Source organism: Thermobia domestica, chromosome 16, assembly GCF_964235325.1.
Source record: "Thermobia domestica chromosome 16, izTheDome1.hap1.1, whole genome shotgun sequence".
NCBI lineage: Eukaryota > Metazoa > Arthropoda > Insecta > Zygentoma > Lepismatidae > Thermobia > Thermobia domestica.
This window is the reverse complement of record NC_137469.1, coordinates 140,133,105-140,152,438: the sequence shown is the minus strand read 5'-3', so window position 1 is coordinate 140,152,438 and position 19,334 is coordinate 140,133,105.

The window sequence follows — 19,334 nt, the reverse complement described above, 5'->3', positions numbered from 1 at the left end:
TCCGCTCACTATGTTTTGTGGTGGATGAACACCACGTACATGAAAATTTTCGGGGTCTTACTGCTTCTTTTTCTTTCAACATTACACCATTAACATCCATCTCATCATCACCATTTCATTTAGAGTTCCCTCGTGGCTAAGCAGTTAGCATAAGCGCCCTTGGCGTGGAAGACCCTGGTTTGATTTCCGGTGAGAGTTTATGTGATTCGGATCACACGTAAAATGTAGCTTCACATCTTATATAGCCTCGCTGCTAAAAGGAACTCTAAACCCAAAATTAAATCAAATCAACCGTTTCCCTTAGCCTCAGTGCATAAACCTAGGTCGTTAAACTAAAAGAATATATGGCCATAATGTTCTTGTGCGCAAGATACCTGTATTTATTATAGTGCAATAAAAGTAGGTTAACATTCGAATTTCAGTCTCTTGTGATAGACTGTCTTGAATAACGTTTTTGCCAGTTCCTTGATTCTACGTCGGTACCATGTATTGTTCTTAGAAGCAAAGAAGTCAATCAGTGTATTCCACCTCCTTCTGATTTGTGAAGCATCGTAACTTCTGGTAGTGCGCCTGTTTCAAAATAGGTAAAAGTCCGAATGACTAGATCAGGAGTATGTGAAGGGCATAGTATCAAATTCCTGCATTTTGCTCAGTTGTTCGTGTAAGTGTGGTTTCTGCATTCTTCTGTTGCAACAAGGTGCAATTTCGGTTCACCAGCACAGGATATTTTTGGCGTAGTGCAATATACATCCGCTTCAGTTACACAGAATAAGTGTCGGCATTTATGGAACGACGTTTAGGAACGAACTTGAAGAGAATGCTACACTGGTAGTTACACAGAATATAACTTTACACTCGAAACTGCCCTCTTTGACGATCAGTCCTGGAAGCTATTTATTGCTCAACCACTGCTTTTGCATATTCAGATTTTCGAAAAACTCCCATTTGTCTTTGCATTTTACAATCCGTTTCAGGAAACGCATACTACGCAAATTGTAGCCATTTCAGCACCCATCCAATTTCCTCTAATCTAAATCTTAGGTGCCACAATGAGGCAACTCGAAATGTTTTTTCCGACTTCATGAAGGTGACGCACTGTAAAGGACTTGGAGATGGTTGGTTGATTTGTGAACCGTCGTGTGCTAGTGGATAGATTTACTCAACGGTGTGTATATGACGCCAGAGTCTGTAACCCTAAGGAGAAAAGACTTTCGCTGATTTCCATAGATGGGAAGAAAATACTGTGTAGTATCCCAGGTGTGGGTAGTATCTCAGAATCGAACAAAGCGTACTACGTGTGTGGGCTTGTGGTTCTTGCTATGCTATTGATTTCAGGAATAAAGGAGAACTAAGGACACCCTATAAATCTGATATAGCAGAGATTAAAGATATGCTTGGTGCTTTGCGTAATTCAAATGATAGTGTCCTGTCAGAAGTGAAACGATTAAACGATACTGTGGCTAGACTAGTGGACAGACTTGAAAACATTGAGGGCAAGTTCGAAAGAATGTCGAAGGAAATCGGTGAACTACAAGACTACACGAGTTATCTTGAAGGTAAAATAGAAGACTTAGAAAATAGGAGCAGAAGACAATATTTAGTTTTTTATGGAATAAGTGAAAGTGCTAATGAAACATGGGAAGAAAGTGAACGCAAAGTTTCTGAAGTGATACGGAATAGATTGGGAGTGGAAATAAATGAACTTGATCTCAATAGAGCCCATAGATTGGGGAGAAAGACCGAAACAAGAAATCGGCCTATAATATGTAAATTTTTAAGCGACAAGAAAAAAGAGACTGTGCTACGAAATAGGAGCAAACTGAAAGGCTCGAACATTTATATTGAACAGGACTACTCTTACAAAGTAAGACGAGAACTCAAGAAACTACAGTTTTATTTAAATAATGCTAGGAGAGCGGGTTCTTATGTATATCTGCAGTTCTGGTACTTAAACATAGACGGGAGGAAATTTATGGGATCTGGAGAATGGAAAACACCAAAGAGACCAGAAGCGCGAAGACAATAGGACACCTGTGTCGCCAGCAGAAAAGCCGGAGGTCACGGTCGTTCAACCTTCAACTGTCAGAGAAGAAACCCAAACTAACCCCATCCCTCAATCGTCTCCCTCTCCCTCAAGAAAACAGGCGCAGAGTGCAAGTTTGGTCAACTGGAAATCAGACTACACCAGATGAATAAAATGCCTCAAGGGACAGTTCCATGTAAGTACAAACAGCAATGTCCATCTACCTTATCTTTCTTGTGACCGTATTGAAGATAAAAATAATAAAAGTAGCGAAAACAAAATCAAAGCGAGAAATAAACATTTTTGATTTTATTTTCAAAATGTGAATGGACTTAGGAGCAAACAATCTGAACCTTTTACAAGTGTACTATCAAATAATTACGATATAATTGCAACTGTTGAAAGTGGTCTGTGTGATAGTTTTTATAATTCGGAATTTTTTTATTGTAGATACACTGTATTTAAAAAAGATACGAATCTTGAATTGCTTGGGAAGTCAAAAGGTGGAGGGGTATTACTGGCAGTGCTTAAAAAACAGAATGTTTCATGTTAATTCAGATGACAATGGATTTGAACGAATTCTCACAAAACTTGTGACAAATAGTGTAATTATGTATGTTTGTGCTGTTTATATATCACCCGACTCCAATTTAATAATTTATGAAAATATTTGTCAATTCATTGAATCCAATTGCCAGTAGGGAGCACTATTCTTTGTATGGGAGACTTTAATCTTCCAGAGATAAATTCAAGTTTCTCCTTTTTGAATTCATTCTCAGTCTTTTCAACTTTATTAATTTATTTGGTCTAAAATTCATTAACAATGTACAGAATGAGAATGGTAGCACATTGGACTTAGTAATTATTGAGGTTGATGATGCTTCTATTGAAAGAGTAGAGCACCCTTTGGTTTCTGAAGATAGGCATCATCCTGCATTGGAAAGCTTATTGTACCTAAATCAACCATCAATAAGAGATAAACTGCAAAACAATTTGCGAGGTTTTAACTTTAGAAAGGCAAATTTTACTAAAATGTACAATGAATTACTAAATGCTAACTGGGACTGTCTCAAGATCTGAATGATATTAACGCGAGTGTTGGTAAGTTTTATGAAATTATTTATAATGCGATACATGTAAGTGTTCCCTCTAAAAAAATTTTGAACAAAAATTATTCCTGTTGGTTCACGTCCAATATTATTTAAAAAATTAAATGTAAGTCCAAACACCATAAAAAATGGAGAAACGGTATGGGTGATGTTTCGTTTCACAAATGGGAATTTTGTGAACTCCGGAAAGAATTGAAAACAGAAATAGCGTAAGCGTATAAATTTTTCGTTTTTGAATCGGAACACATGGTAGAGAGGGATATTAATCAATTCTGGAATTTTATAAAAATTAAAAATAGGCATCTTTCTACAGGCTTCCTTACGTATAATGGTAAGGAACTGAGAAACAATAATGATATTGCAGAGGAATTTGCTAGTTATTTTAATTCGGTTTATAGTAATGCCAGAGCCTATTATGATATAAATAAAGTTAGTCACAATTTTGTTCGTACGGATGACATTTTTGTGTTTAGAACATTAACCTGTCTCTCTATTTTTGTAAAATGATTAAAATATTATGCTGTTCGTAAAACGTATATAAAAGCAAGCTAATGGCAGGATTGCAAAGCTTTTATGTATGTAAGAAAGAAATAAAGTAAATATTTTTCCAGAACCTCCCGTTATTTACGCCACTTTTTTGTTCGTACACTACACCTCCACCCCCAACACTGATTATACAACTCGCGTCGAAGCGAAGAATAAGGCAGTAAATAGGAATGTTAGCAGCTCACTTGTGCTGTGATAGTGTGATCAAGGTCGTACTCCCATCCATATCGTCTATCTATTGTGATCATAATGGGTAAGAGAAGAGAACTTAGTTGTGAGTTGAAGGACGTAATCATAAATTTCGCATTAAAGGGGTATTCGATGAGAAAGATTGGTACGTTGGTAAAGAAATCACATTCCACAGTTCAGTATATAATTAATAAGTTTAAACAAAATGGGCCTACAAAGAATGTGCCGAGAAGGAAGAAAGAAGGGAAACTAAGTGAACGCGAGGAACGCTTTGTGGTGAATAAGATTAGAGGTAATCCAAAATTAAGTGTCCCAAAGCTCCGTCCAATGGTTGAAAGTGTGTGTAACAAACGTATGTGTAATGAAACTGTACGAAGAGTATTGCACAAGTATGGATTTCATGGTAGAATGTGTCGTAAGAAACCGTTCGTTAGCAGAAAGAACCGTACTGCGAGAAGGAAGTTCGCTAAAGAGAACCTTGACAAGGACCAAGAGTTCTGGAACAGCGTGATTTGGACCGATGAAACAAAAGTGAACGTATGTGGGTCAGATGGGGCAAGCAGGGTGTGGAGAAAAGTGAACACAGCTGATAGGGTTGAGAATACAACACCCACAGTAAAGTATGGGGGTGGTTCTGTCATGATGTGGGGGTGCATGTCATCCAAGGGAGTAGGAATATTAGAGTTTATAGATGGTATAATGGACAAGCGCGTGTACCTTAATGTTTTGAAGCGAAATGTAAAGCAAAGTGCAGAAAAAATGCAGATGGGAGCCAACTATATATTTCAGCAACATAATGACAGCAAACATACGGCTGAAATTAATAGAATGTGGTTAGTATGGAATGTACTAAAGTTGCTGAAAACACCTCCTCAGTCCCCCGACTTAAACCCCATCGAACACTTATGGGCTACTTTAAAGCGTAATGTGGGTAAACACGGGGTTTCTTCGAAAGACGAGCTTAAGAGCGTAGTGATGCAAGAATGGAAGGCAATCAGTGCTCAAACATGTAAAGACCTTGTTAACTCTATGCGTGCAAGATGTCAAATGATCATCAAAGCAAGAGGATATGCCACAAAATATTAAATTTTCTGTTGTTGGGGTTTAGTTTTATACCTTTTGGTACTATATTCTCAAGTGTACGAACAAAAATGTGACATAAAATGGACGAAGTATTTGTTTAGTGCACAATATTAGCACGAAGGAAAACATATTTTGTTTTTTGTTTACTATTAGTAAATATCGATATGTGCTTTTTTTCAAAATACAGGTCGTTTTAACAAATAATTAAATTTAACGTGAAATTTCTTGCTGACATTTGAAAATTGTCGCCTGTACGAACAAAAATGTGACACACAAAAATGTAGATTCGTGCCAGATGGGACAGTTTACGAAACATTAGATATGTTTTTTTTTTTTTAAATGTAATCGCTCTAGAGGATGTTGCGGAAGCCCTAGAAATATTGAAACCCAAAAGATCTTGCGGATCGGATGGTATACCACCCTACAGGGCCGTACCGTGGGGGCGGCGAGCGGGGCAACGGCCCCAGGCGCCGAAGTAACGGGGGCGAAAAATTCGGGAGAAAAAAGGAAAAAAGATAGGAAAAATTGCTTGGAATATATGTATGGGGGCGCCGTCGTATACTCTCGCCCTAGGCGCTGATTTTCCACGGCACGGCCCTGCCACCGTACATTCTTAATGGTTGTATAGACATTCTTAAGCATCCTCTACATATAATTATAAATATGTCATTAAAAACAAGCGTGTTTCCGGACAAGTGGAAAGAAGCCCTAGTTTACCTTATCCCTAAATCTTGTGATGCGAAGAATATACCGAATTTTAGGCCTATTTCTATTTCATCAACATTTGCCAAGGTGTTTGAGCAAGTAATATTCAAGGGGATAATGTGTCATATAAAACCCGTCATGTCAGTATATCAGCATGGCTTCTTAAAAAATAGATCAACATCCATTAGCCATTATTACAGATTTTATTGCAAATGAATTGGACAGAGGGTGTCACGAAAATGTGATGTATACTGACTTTTCAAAAGCCTTTGATTTGGTAGACCATGATGTACTGTTGCAAAAACTAACGACTTTAAATTTCTTTATGCAAGCAAGAAGTTTTTTAGTATCCTATTTGCAAAATCGTCAACAGGCTGTCATGTACAAAGGATATGTATCTTAAAAATTGCACAGCCTTATCTGGAGTCCCTCAAGGTTCAAATCTTGGTCCACTCTTTATTTCTGTTAGTGATAAATGACCTACAGTTTTATATTCATTATTCTAACACTCTTCTATTCGCCGACGACCTTAAACTATTCTCCAAAATTACTTCGCTTGAAGACTGTACAAAACTGCAAATAGACTTATGTAATATTAGGAACTGGTGTGACAATAACAAGTTTAAGTTGAACGTAAATAAATGCAAAACTCTTTCCTTTACCCGCAAAGAAAACAGCATTAAATATGACTATTCTATTGAAGGAACTATTTTAGAGACACTTACTTTAATTAAAGATCTAGGAGTGCTATTCGATCTTAAATTAGGTTTTACTCACCATATTGAAACAATTGTTAATAATTCATACAGGAATTTTGGCTTTGTTATGAGAATAGGTAAGAAGTTTCAAAACGATGCTACGTGAATGAAACTCTACTTTTGTTTTGTGAGATCGCAATTAGAATATGCGACTCTGTCTTGGTCACCAAAAACACAAAAACACGTAGGTATGATTGAAAGAATACAATCAAAATTCTTGAGATTACTTGCTTATAGAAAAACTGGCACGTATCCCAAATACGAATCGTATTCAGAAATAGTACAAAACTTCAATATGAACACGTTGAAACAACGGAGAGAACATATGGATCTTTTATTTTTACACAAATTACTACATGGTAAAATTGACTGTCCCAATCTCACTTCGAAGGTTCAATTGCATGTCCCATCAGATAAAACCCGCGTAGGAAATAGCAATACATTTTACTGCAGAAAGGCAAGAACAAATATTCTCGCTAAGTCTCCTATATGGAGCATGAGTGCTTCCTACAATACAATTGAAAGGATAACTGCTATAGATGGTTTTGGGATGTCAGAGACAGTATACAAGAATAGCCTTAAAAATATGTGATAATGAAAATATATAAATGTATAACCTTGTTAATATATATATATAAGTAAGGGTAAATGTATTTGTAAGGAACAACACTGTAACTGGGCCTAGAGGCTGTTGTGTTGAATAAATAAATAAATAAATAAATAAACGTTTACAACTTGCACGAAATTCGCTGTGCTGTGTTCACTGTACCTTCCCCTTTCGCACGACAAAGGTTTTGGTTTGCTGCCGTAGCGTTAAATTTGCGTTCGAACTCATATAATAACAGTTCACGTATCAGACTTGTTGATCACCCATTGTCTCTACCACTAAAATCTGACTGAATGTACTGACGAAGTGGTGGTCTCTGTGTTAATTAATCCAAACGCAACACTATCTTTTGGGCCAATTTGGCCCTGTACTAACAGTTGATCCCGACATATACAAGCGCCTTTTATTTGGGTTCTGGAAATATTGCAATGCTTGTCTTACCTTTGTAGAACTGGTCATGATAACGAAATAACTATGGCTAGAGGCTTTACACTAAGTGATATATGGCGAGGCTCGTGATCTGTTGCACTACCTATCGGACTCTACTATATTTAGTATGCAAAAATTTACTCGCTATCCAGTTTCGTTGTTCTATGTAGGCCTAACCTCTAAACGTAATTGAACATCTTTAAAAGTAATGAAATGGTAACGACAACAGTTCATGCTGAACTAATATATGAAGATGGAGAAGTAACAGAACAAAACACAGATGACATTATTTAGCTACTTTTGTACTGTATATGAACTAGTAATGTCTTTTCACACAGGTTAACACCGAGTGTCACCTCTGTCACTTATTTGTGAAAAGATGATCAAAAGTAGAATTTCCAAAATCATCTCACCTTGTAGTATTGTTAGCTCAGTACAATATGGTTTCCTTCCTAACGTGCTTAACACGAACTTTAACATTTTTTTTCTCATGCTATGGTTGTAGACTGCACCTGCTGGCTTGTGGTCGCTTTTTCAGCAGTCGTATCGGGTTTTACTGTTTTATATGAAGTGGCTTGACACTACGGGAACTGGTCAAAACCCCCACAGCCAAAACACCCACACTCAAGAAATGTCAAAACGCCCACACAAACGGTCATAACCCCCACACAAATGGACAAATCTCCCAAACGCACGAACGGTCAAACCCCCACAGCCAAAACCCTCACACTCAAGAAATGTCAAAACGCCCACACGATCGGTCATGACCCCCACACAAATGGACAAATCTCCCAAATACACGAACGGTCATAACCCCCACAGCCAAAACCCCCACACTGGTAGTCGGTCATAACCTCCAACGGTCATAACTCCCACACAAATGGACAAAAGAGCCACACATAGCAACGGTCACAATCCCCACATAAATGGACAAAACCCCCACACAAATGGACAAAACTCCCACATGCAGAAATAGTCATAACTGCCACACAAATTGACAAAAACCCCATATTGCCCTTGTACTTTTTAATAAAATTTTTTATTCCACTTAAACTGATGTTGCAACTATTCTTCTTGGGCGTCATAAAGAGCCGCAACAAAGACGTGAAATGACGATCATTTCAGAGTGTGGGGGATTTGTCCGATTTTGTGGGAGTTTTGTCCATTTATGTGGGGATTATGACCGTTGCTATGTGTGGCTCTTTTGTCCATTTGTGTGGGGGTTATGACCGATTGTGTGGGCGTTTTGACATTTCTTGAGTGTGGGGGTTTTGGCTGTGGGGGTTTTGACCGTTCGTGCGTTTGGGAGATTTGTCCATTTGTGTGGGGGTTATGACCGATCGTGTGGGCGTTTTGACATTTCTTGAGTGTGGGGGTTTTGGCTGTGGGGGTTTTGACCGTTCGTGCGTTTGGAAGATTTGTCCATTTGTGTGGGGGTTATGACCGTTTGTGTGGGCGTTTTGACATTTCTTGAGTGTGGGGGTTTTGGCTGTGGGGGTTTTGACCTAGACCCGACACTACAGACGCTTTAACATTGAGGGACATACCTATGTGGGAAATTCAGTTCTCTGCGCTATCGAAAGTAACCAATATCGCCAATTGAGTTCACAACATTTTGCGTGCTATGTCTTATCATCTATTGGAGAATGTTAGTAGTTATGATAAAGTGAGTTTGTGTTTGGTTTCTCCTCGTAAAATTTAAAAGAAAAAAGACACTTCTCTGCCGACACTCGGCAAGCTTATTACTAAATACTGTACACAATTTGGATCTTCAGTAGTTCTCTAAACCGACTCTTCCTTTTCTCTTCATGAACTATTTATCGCCCATTTACCCCCAGTGGATATTCCAAGGGGTTACAACCTGTAATGCAAAGAATGCTATGGAGTTGTTAAAAGGAAAAAAAGGGATTTTACAGATGAAAAACCGTCATTTAAGATGTCTTACATACGCTCTTCTGACAGCAATTAATCTGAAAAAAAAAAAATTGGTAATAGTTAAGAACAGCTACTTCTCGTCCTCCGTGCACGAGGATACTTCTTACTGTTGCACTGCCTACAGAAATGATTCTATATCATGTACAAGTGATAATAGAACACACACCAAACCCAGATCATGTTGTATTCACACTTCACCATGGAGTGAAAATACACCATGATCTGTTTCACTTACATGTTGTATTACCACTTCTACATGATATAGAATTATTTCTGTAGGCAGTGCAATAGTAAGAAGTTTCCACGTGCATGGGACATGCGATATGTGTTTTTAAATCCCCCCACAGGCATACCCTCCACACGTAGTCATACACTAAGTACAAGGGCACATTATTATTCTTCCTATACGATATAAAAACAGATATTCCCAGAAAAACACCTTAAGTACAAGGGCAACTACGTGAATGTAGCCAGACCCATGTACAATTTCCATTCGTCGACACTATTCAGTAGCAATGGCACATCCGCGAAGAGCAAACCTGTGGCTCGAATTGCAAGACGTCATCGGACCCACAAGTAAATTTCCGCAATTCATCCGAACTGCCTTCTGGAGAAGCAATCTGAAGTACCACGACCGAATGGTCTTAGCAACGTTCGGCTACATCATCGATCTACACCCTGGACCCGTTAATAACTGTGCTCCGACAACTGGGACCCTTACGAAGGAACCCAGGAACCGAGACAAAAATACGTGTCCTGTACAAGTATTGGGATGATCCAAGGCAGGGACACATGAGAAGAAGCAAGTACTTCTTCGTTCTGCCATTGGGTGTGTTACAGATCTGAACGGACTACCCAAAAGACGACCAGAAAGCAACTAATTTAACAAGTAAGTAGAAAGAAATATTTTTCTCTTACCCATCATTGCACCCTCTTCGCCTGTTCTAATTAGATTTGTTTTCACACTATTTGTATTCCGAGTTAGAGGCTCAGAACACATGAAAAAGATCTAATAAAATATACAACAAAAACACAATTACACAACTCAAACACCACCACACCACGTGCAATAAACTTCGCCATCTTTATCTGCCTTCCTTCTTCACTTCCCCTCACCTATATCAATCCTGCGCAGACGCAGTTGCATGATTCAGTGACGTGGCATCAAACATTTGAAAAGCGCTACTCGTCGAAATAAATAAACAAAACACCACGAGAGCGCAGCACAGGCACAATTTTTTTGTTCATCAATGACCATAAACTAATTAGAAGTCAGTCTATTACCTAGTTTTTAACATGCTAGATAGTCAACGAATAATCCCTAGAAGCATGGCGTTTGTCGTCCTTCCCTAAACGGGAAGTAGCGCTGCCTAACTATTGCCAAAAATTTAAAAATATAAACGTATAGCGATATAATCAACATAAACGTCAATCAAAATGCGTCATATGTAACGTAGTGGAAAACTTGTGTATCAAGGCCGGTGTTAATTTAGACAAGTGTTCCAGAGATTCACCAGTTCTTGATAAACCTAAATGAGAAATAATCACAGTCTACAGCTGCTTTCCGGACAAGATGTAATGTACGAGGACCAATTAAAGAAAATCCCGCTGACATTAACTTGATTTCCTTATGAGAACAGTACGACAATATTCAATTCCTCACTGCGCGCTTCGCTTGTAACTTTTAGCGTGAAGCATGTCATAAAAAGTATAGAGTTTGCTCATGAGCAAAATTGCCCCGTAGCGTACATCAAATATCTGCAAATACCTCCTTCTGAGAAGACTTAACACTTGATTTTATGTTGTGATTGCGATCTTTAATTTTATGAGAATATATAATTTAATAATCAAATGAATGCATTGTATCATAAATGGGAACCAGTTCGCAAAATGGTGAAACAATGTTTAAAATGTTTAAGAGCATACTTTCTGTAGGATAACGCTTTCGCGAATATACAGAGACATACTACAACGTTTGTGAGAAAATTATTCCACCAGCACATCAATATATGATAGTCCCTGTGGACAATTCTTAAACGTTGGTGTCCCCGGTTATCATGCAGCCAAGAAAAGTAATGATTATTTTCTACATCGAAGTAGACAATACGTTTGTTCACATTCCTAATTTACTTGTTGGCATCCCCGCACTTCCTAAAAGATTAAAATGGGCAAAGATAGGCGCGGGGAACAGCGTGACGTCACACGCCCCTCAGTTTTTCAGATCCAGTTCTACCCCTGGTTGAAGGCCATGGTCAAGTAATATAAGTCGAAACCATCTGTCATTCTGATGGAACTAACATTTATGTTGTAATTTATAAGGTAATTTGATAATATAGGAAATTCATAATTTCTGAAAAAGTATAACGATTGTAACAGCTGTATTAACTTAACATATTGAAAAAAATTCAAGCCAAAATACCAAAACATTCGAGGAAGTATACTGATAATGAAGGCACGCATGGAAAATATATTCGAATTACTCCCTAGACGTTGTTGGAATTAATATACGCCGTTAAATCGGTATACTTAGTTCGAAAAACAATGTATTTCGTGCTTTTTTTGTTACCTCACCATGGTAGTTGTTTCCTACCTCAGAGAGAGAGGTAAGAGCAAGAGAGTTATGGTTATGACGTCATTTAAGGACAGAATTAAAGAAGTGTTTAAGTTTGTATCGTATCGTAAAGGGTAAGGTAACATGTATAATAATGATAGTTTCCTATACAGTCTATATAGGTACTAAAGATTAAAAGCTAAGCAAAAATTAGGGCTGTATGCAGGTAGTGCGCACATTAATCTATAATACTTTTCTACAATTGCTCTCCAGGTATAATATTTACAGCGTACACAATTTTTGGTGTGTATGAAGTGAGTACAAAAAATGTAATAATGCACAGGTAACTTGTAAAAAGTAATGTAACTTTGTGATAATAGGTTGGCTCAGATCCTTGCCAATTTATTGGAAACAAATTTACCAGATTAACTAGAAGTGTCATTTACCAGATTGATATGGCGTTGGACTAACTTTCGCTCTCAGAATAGCTTTGTTGCGACGTGGAATGGAGTAGAGCTCTTGAATGGTAAACAAGTGGAATATTACACCATTCTAAATCCAGAACCTCATTCTACATTCTACATTCCACATTCAGTTCTATATGAGAGAAGGAAAGTGTAAATGTGAACTGGATTTGTCTCTCCAAAACGGAATACAGAATGTTGAATTATGTTCAGATCTTGGATTGAGCTGGCTAGGAGAGACGTTCAACTTAATCCAGATGTTCATCAAACTACGTTCCAATAACTCTAGCTGTGTGAATTTCCTTATTCGTATTCTAGAATATTGCGTCATTGCCTTGGAAAAATATCGGGACCGTATGATGCACACAGTTCCCTAAATTAGCGACATATTCATAGACAGCGGCGGGACCGGTAGGCTTCTACACAGGTCCCATTGAAAAGAAAAATACTGAGGCCTGTATATCACAGAGCAGTCGCCATGTTTCACAGTTAAGCAAAAGCACTGCTGATCATCTGCGTGCTTGGACATCCGCCACAAATAAGTTAGGCATGTGGTTTGAAATACAGTAAATGATCATTCATCAGAGCACATGAGACATTTCCAGACATCAGAGGCCTATGTTACATGTTCGCGGCACGATGGTTAAAAGGTTATGGTCTAGTATCAACGGTTTCGCTCATGCAACCCTTTCCCGTAAGCCCGTGTCATGTAATTCGTGACAAATGTGATTATCGATACAACCTGCAGAGGTAGGTGTTGCTTGAGTTCCTCCGTTACTTGCACTGCAGTCGAACGAAAATCCTGACTCTCTGCTTTAATGTTCGGTGGGACGTTTCACTTAAAGTTCTTTTCTGGCCATTGTTCCTCTTCTACGACAGTTTTGTAAGCTGTCATCACCTTGATTACTCCCCCTCACGACAGACCCAATAAAAATCACGCTCGCACTACATAGCAGAACGCCAACACTTTGTCCTCTTTGGAAATCAATAGGTCACCCGTTTTACACCCTCACCCTTTACTTAGTTCGCTGCTCACCGTCACTTTACTTCTCCTAATCTAGTACGGGGTTTACCCTAAACACCACCAGCAAAAGCTCGGCACTGCAATCTAGGCCTGACTGTTCCCATCCACCCATTTCACGTGTCTGCAACTGAAGATGGTTCTACTAAATTGATAAGAATCTGTATATTCCTAATGATATTGTAATGGACAAACAAAAAATACACACTAATACCAAGACAAAATAATAATTATTAAACAAACGAGCCAATAACAATATTGAAATCAGTAATTAAAGTTTTACTACATGTAATGTGAGATATAAGCTAAATCTAGTTTCTATAGATCATATTTGAAATCACACAGAACAGAAACAATAGTGTGGATATGCATTTGTAAATAGAAAATCTCTCATAGATTTTCAGTAGCATTAATAAAGAAGTTTGAATAATGAGTAATTAGATGTATCACAAAGAGAAAACAAATTTCGCATGAACAAGTTCTTCGTATGATCATTCTAGGCTACAATCGCACATGACATCCTGCTCTGAGAAATCCTTTAGGCCAGCGGCATTTTAATATTTGGGGGCTTTATACACAGAGTAATCCTCCTCGTTCACTATTTTAGCTGCCCTCACCACCAGTTCATCAGATTAGGGTTACGAGATTACATGTGTATATGCGCATCATTTGTTTCGGAGATTCTCCTTAATATATATATATATATATATATATATATATATATATATATATTCAACCCTTTATCCTTGTAGAACCCTTATATTTGAAAATTACATTTAATGCGGCGTTCGCCCTTTTATGACGACCGTATACGGTCGTCGTATCATTTTCCATGCTTTTCCTATTCTTCATACTTCAGACTGCAGCCACCGCTTGTCTAGAGTTAGCCTATACGGTCGTCAATTTAAATTCTGTTCCTCATGCTCCTCATGTGCCAAATTATCAAGAAAACCTAACTTGAAAATATTGAACTGGTAACCATAAAACATACGAAATATTAAAAACGTGTAAACTTTTAGTTCGCGTACATTCAGCGTGTAGCGTTCCGATCGAAAACTGTATACGTATATCGCAGACAGCTAATCCACAGTAGCGGCATTGTTGCAACTGACATGACTGTTGGTACTCTTGCCTGTCTGCTTGAAATGGCTTTTAATTGTTTCATAGGAGGGAACAGCGAGAACCAATTAAAAGCCTGCCCGGGTACAGGTGATTTATGATTCTCTCTCTCTCTCTCTCTCTCACTTACTCTCTCTTCATCTGCCTTAGCCCGTGTGTGTGATTTCATTCCACAGTAAGTAGTTGGTTGATAAGTATTAAACATGACGTCATACCATGAAGAATCGAGGCTGAGGGAAGACGCACGCCTCTGCGCCTCCCCGACCCTGTCCACAAAACTGACATGATCAACTTACGCTAGTACTAAAATTCTACAAACTGTGAACTCGAGTGTTTAATTTTTGTATCACGAGTTCTAAGCATCTACTAGGCCGATTCTAAAAACTTTTCACTACTAGGAAGATAATTTAATGTAGATTACCATACATTATAGTTTATCCCGAAAAATAGGCCCTCGGGCACTGGGGAGTCACTTTTCCATTCATTATAAATACATTTTCAGAAGCTACTCAACCGATTTCATAAATCCCTGAGCTATAGCAAAGAACATCTAATGCTAGTAAAAGTACGCTATATTTTATCCCAAAAATGGGCCCTTGGGCCCTGGGCGCGTCATTGTTTGATTCAACTAGTATATATTAGAAATAAACAGAAACTACTGAACTGATTTAAAAAATTCTTTCCCTGTTGAAAAGCTTATCCAACGTTATTGATGATACACTATATTTTATGCTGGAAAATGGGCTCAAGGGAGCTGGGGCGCTTTTTTATTTTGCTTAAATATATTTAATAGAAATACACAGAAACTAGCGAACCGATTGCAAAAGTTCTTCCGACGTGGGAAAGCTTATCTAATGCCAGTGATAATATCCTATATTTTATCCTATAAAATGGGCTCCCGGGCACTGGAGCGTTGTTTTTTGGTTACATATATTTAGTAGATATACTCAGAAAATAGTGAACCAGTTTTAAAAACTCTTTTCGTGTTTTAAAGCCTGTCTAATTATAGTGAAGATACACTATATTTTATAATGGAAAATGAGCCCTCGGATGTAGGGGGTGTTATTTTTTGATTCATTGTGTATAAGAAATTTTCAGAAACTACTGAACGGATTTCAAAAATTCTCTCGATGTGGGAAAGCTTATCTAATGCCAGTAATAATATTTTATATATTATCCTGGAAAATTGGATCCCGGGCACTGGAGCGTTATTTTTTGTTCAAATATATTTAATAGAAATATTCAGAAGCCACTGAATCAGTTTCAAAAATTCATTCCGTGTTGGGAACCTTGTCTAATGCCAGTGACGATACGAAATATTTTATTCTGGAAAACGGGCACTTGGATGTAAGGGCCATCATTTTTGATTGAATATATATAAGAAATTTTCAGCAACTACTGAAAGAATTTCAAAAACTCTTTCGATGTGGGGAAGTTTTCTAATGCCAATGATGATATCCTATATTTTATCCTAAAAATGGGCCCTTGAGTGCAGGGGCGTCATTTTTTGATTCGCTATATATGAAGCATACAGAAACTATGGAACCTATTTCAAAAATTATTTTCCTGTTGGAAAGCTTGTTTAATGCCAGTGATGATACGCTATATTTTATCCTGAAGAATGGACTCTTGAGTGCAGGGGCGTCATTTACTGATTCACTATATATGAAATATACATGAACTACTGAACCGATTTCAAAAATTATTTTCCTGTTGGAAAGCTTGTCTAAAGCTAGTGACGATACGCTATGTTTTGTCTTGGAAAATGGGCTCTTAGACGTAGGGAACGTCATTTTTTGATTCATAATATGTAAGAAATTTTCAGAAACAACTGAACGGATTTAAAAAATTCTTTCGATATGTGGAAACCTTATCCAGTTATACTATTTTATATTTTGTCCTTGAAAATGGGCTCCCGGGCGCTGGGGCGTTATTTTTTCGTTAAATATATCTAATAAAAATATACATAAAATACAGAACTAGTTTCAAGAATTCTTTTCGTGTTGGAAAGCTTGACTAATGCTAGTGACGATACGCTATATTTTGTTCTGGAAATCAAGGCCTTGGATGTAGAGTTCATTATTTTTTGATTGACTATATATAAGAAATTTTCAGAAACTAGTGAACAAATTTCAAAAATTCTTTTGATGTGGGGAAGTTTGTCTAATGTCGGTGATGATATCCTATATTTTATCCTGGAAATATTCTCGCGGGCGATGGGCGCTATTTTTTGCTTAAATATATTTAATAGAAATATTCAGAAACTACTGAATCGGTTTCAAAAATTCTTTCCTTGTTGGAAATCTTGTCTATTGCCAATGATGATATGATGTATTTTATCCTAAAAAATGGGCCCTCAAAAGCAGGGGCGTCATTTTTTGATTGGCAATATACGAAATATACATAAACTACTGAACCCATTTCTAAAATCTTTTTCCTGTTGGAAATCTTGTTTACTGTCAGTGATGATACGCTATATTTTATCCTGAAGAATGGGCTCTTGGGTGCAAGGGGCCTCTCTTTTTGATTCACTATATATAAGAAATATACAGAAAGGTCTGAATCGATTTCAAAAATTCTTTTCTTGTTAGAAAGCTTATCTAACGCTATGATGATACGTTATATTTTATTCTAGTAAATGGGCTCTCGGGCGCATGGGGGTCTTAATTTTTTTCATGTATAAAAAGATTTTCAGAAAGCATACTTAACCGATTTCAGAAATCTTTCACTATCGGAGTGATTATTTAATGGAACTGATGATATACTATATTTTATTCCGGAACATGAGGCCACTGGCTCAGAGGGCGTTACTCTTTTGTTTCATTATGTATAAGAATTTATCAGAACCAACCGAACAGATTTCAGAAATCCTTTTGCTTTCGGAAGCATATCTAATGCCGATGTTCATATGCTTAATTTTATTCTGGGATATGGGTCATTGAGTGCTGGGGTAGTCAATTTTTTTCTTTATATATCGGTTTCTTTATGTAAATGATTTTAAAAAACCTTTCGCAGGTGGAAAGTTTATATATTGTCAGTGATGTTATGCTATATTTTAACCCGGAATATAGGACAGGACCTTGCGCACTAGGAGTGTTATTTCTTTGCCAAAATTATTTTGCTGTTGGAAAGATTTTCTTATGCCAATGCTGATGTGATGTACTTTGTTCCTGAAGTTCTATTTTTTCATGAATAAGAAACCGTGTTAGGAAGTATTGTAAATATTTAAAATTGAAATTTTTAAACTATATAAAATAATTACATCCAGATACTAGAAGAGAGCTATAGAAATCCATTGAAATTCATTAGGCAAGTAAATATTGTAAAATTTCTTGGGTAAAGCAAATATAGTACTCGGGATTTGGACTTTTCCCATCACCTTTTGTTACAAAAAGTTCCATTAATAGAGAAGTATGTTACAATAGTAGTTTCCTTGATTACTTTTAGGTTAGAATGTGGTAAGAACCCGATGACTAAGCGTCGTGGGCTTTGGGGGTGAGGTAACTCTCTTTGACTAAACGTCGTGAGAGGGGTTAAGTTTTGTAGGATTTAGGTGTCTTCCTCGGTGACCGGGCGTCGTGAGAGAGAGAAGGAACCCAATGACTGTGCGTCTTAGGGCTTAAGGATCAGGTGTCTCTCAATTGACCAAGCGTCGTGAGAGGGTAGGGTAACCCAATGGCCGTGCGCCTTAGGGCTAGGTGGTTTGATCAACCTGTGGAGATTGATATTGTTCGAGGCGTGTTACTCCCTTTTATCCTGAAGTGTCGGTGATCCTCGTCCTTCCGACTGTCGGCGATGGTGGGCGACTCCTCTTCGGGACCATCGTCTGCTTGTTTCTACTCACTATTAACACGTGTAGTTCACACATGTTTATTGCATGACGTGTAGACATGCGGAACCTTACACCCTCGGGGCGTAGAAAAAAATAAGCCACAGGGTTATCTTTTGGTTTTTGGGTGCCTGTATGAAATCTGTGAATTGGTCACAGTAATACTGCACTAAAACATTTAGTGGAAATGCAGTAAAACACTGAATCACAAATGCAAAGTAAAAAACACTGGCCACTGATGTAGCACTGTAGGAGACACTATCACACAGATAAAGTTGAAAAGTTAATATTAAATCACTGACAGGTTGTACTCAAGCCTAAGCAAGATCCTTATGTTACGCCATTTCCCTCAAAGGAGAGGTTGTCAAAGCTCTGGTGATTACAGTTAGTATTTATACATTAGGTCACTAACAGTGAGGACCGTAGTATATTGTTGTGAAGTTCGCACGTCATATGGTGCTATTATAAGAAGTTTCGAATATCGGTCTAGTTGGTACTAGTCGTAGCAAATGGGTGACAGAGCACACACACACACACACACACATATATATATATATATATATATATATATATATATATATATATATATAATGGTTAAAATCACTACCGTGATAAACGTAGTCACGCCGGAAGAAAGTTTGTCAATTGAAAATCCTGATTTTCTTAACACTCTGTATATGTAGGTCAATATGTTAGTGACAAGTACATGATTCGCGACGGAGAAGCGAAAAAGATGTTGTTGCTGGCCTTGTAAAGTTCGTTTTTTGGAGATGGATAGAAAAATGCTGGCTTGCAATCATGTTCGCATGAAATTGTTTGTGTGCACGCCGTTGGAATGGCAAAATGCAGGAAGGTGAGGAAGTATAATAGTGAAAAAAACAAGGGATCTATTGCAATGTGAATATTAAGGTATGTAGTAGATTTGATCAGTTCAAAGAGGTAGCCTTATCATATTTCATATCTTGT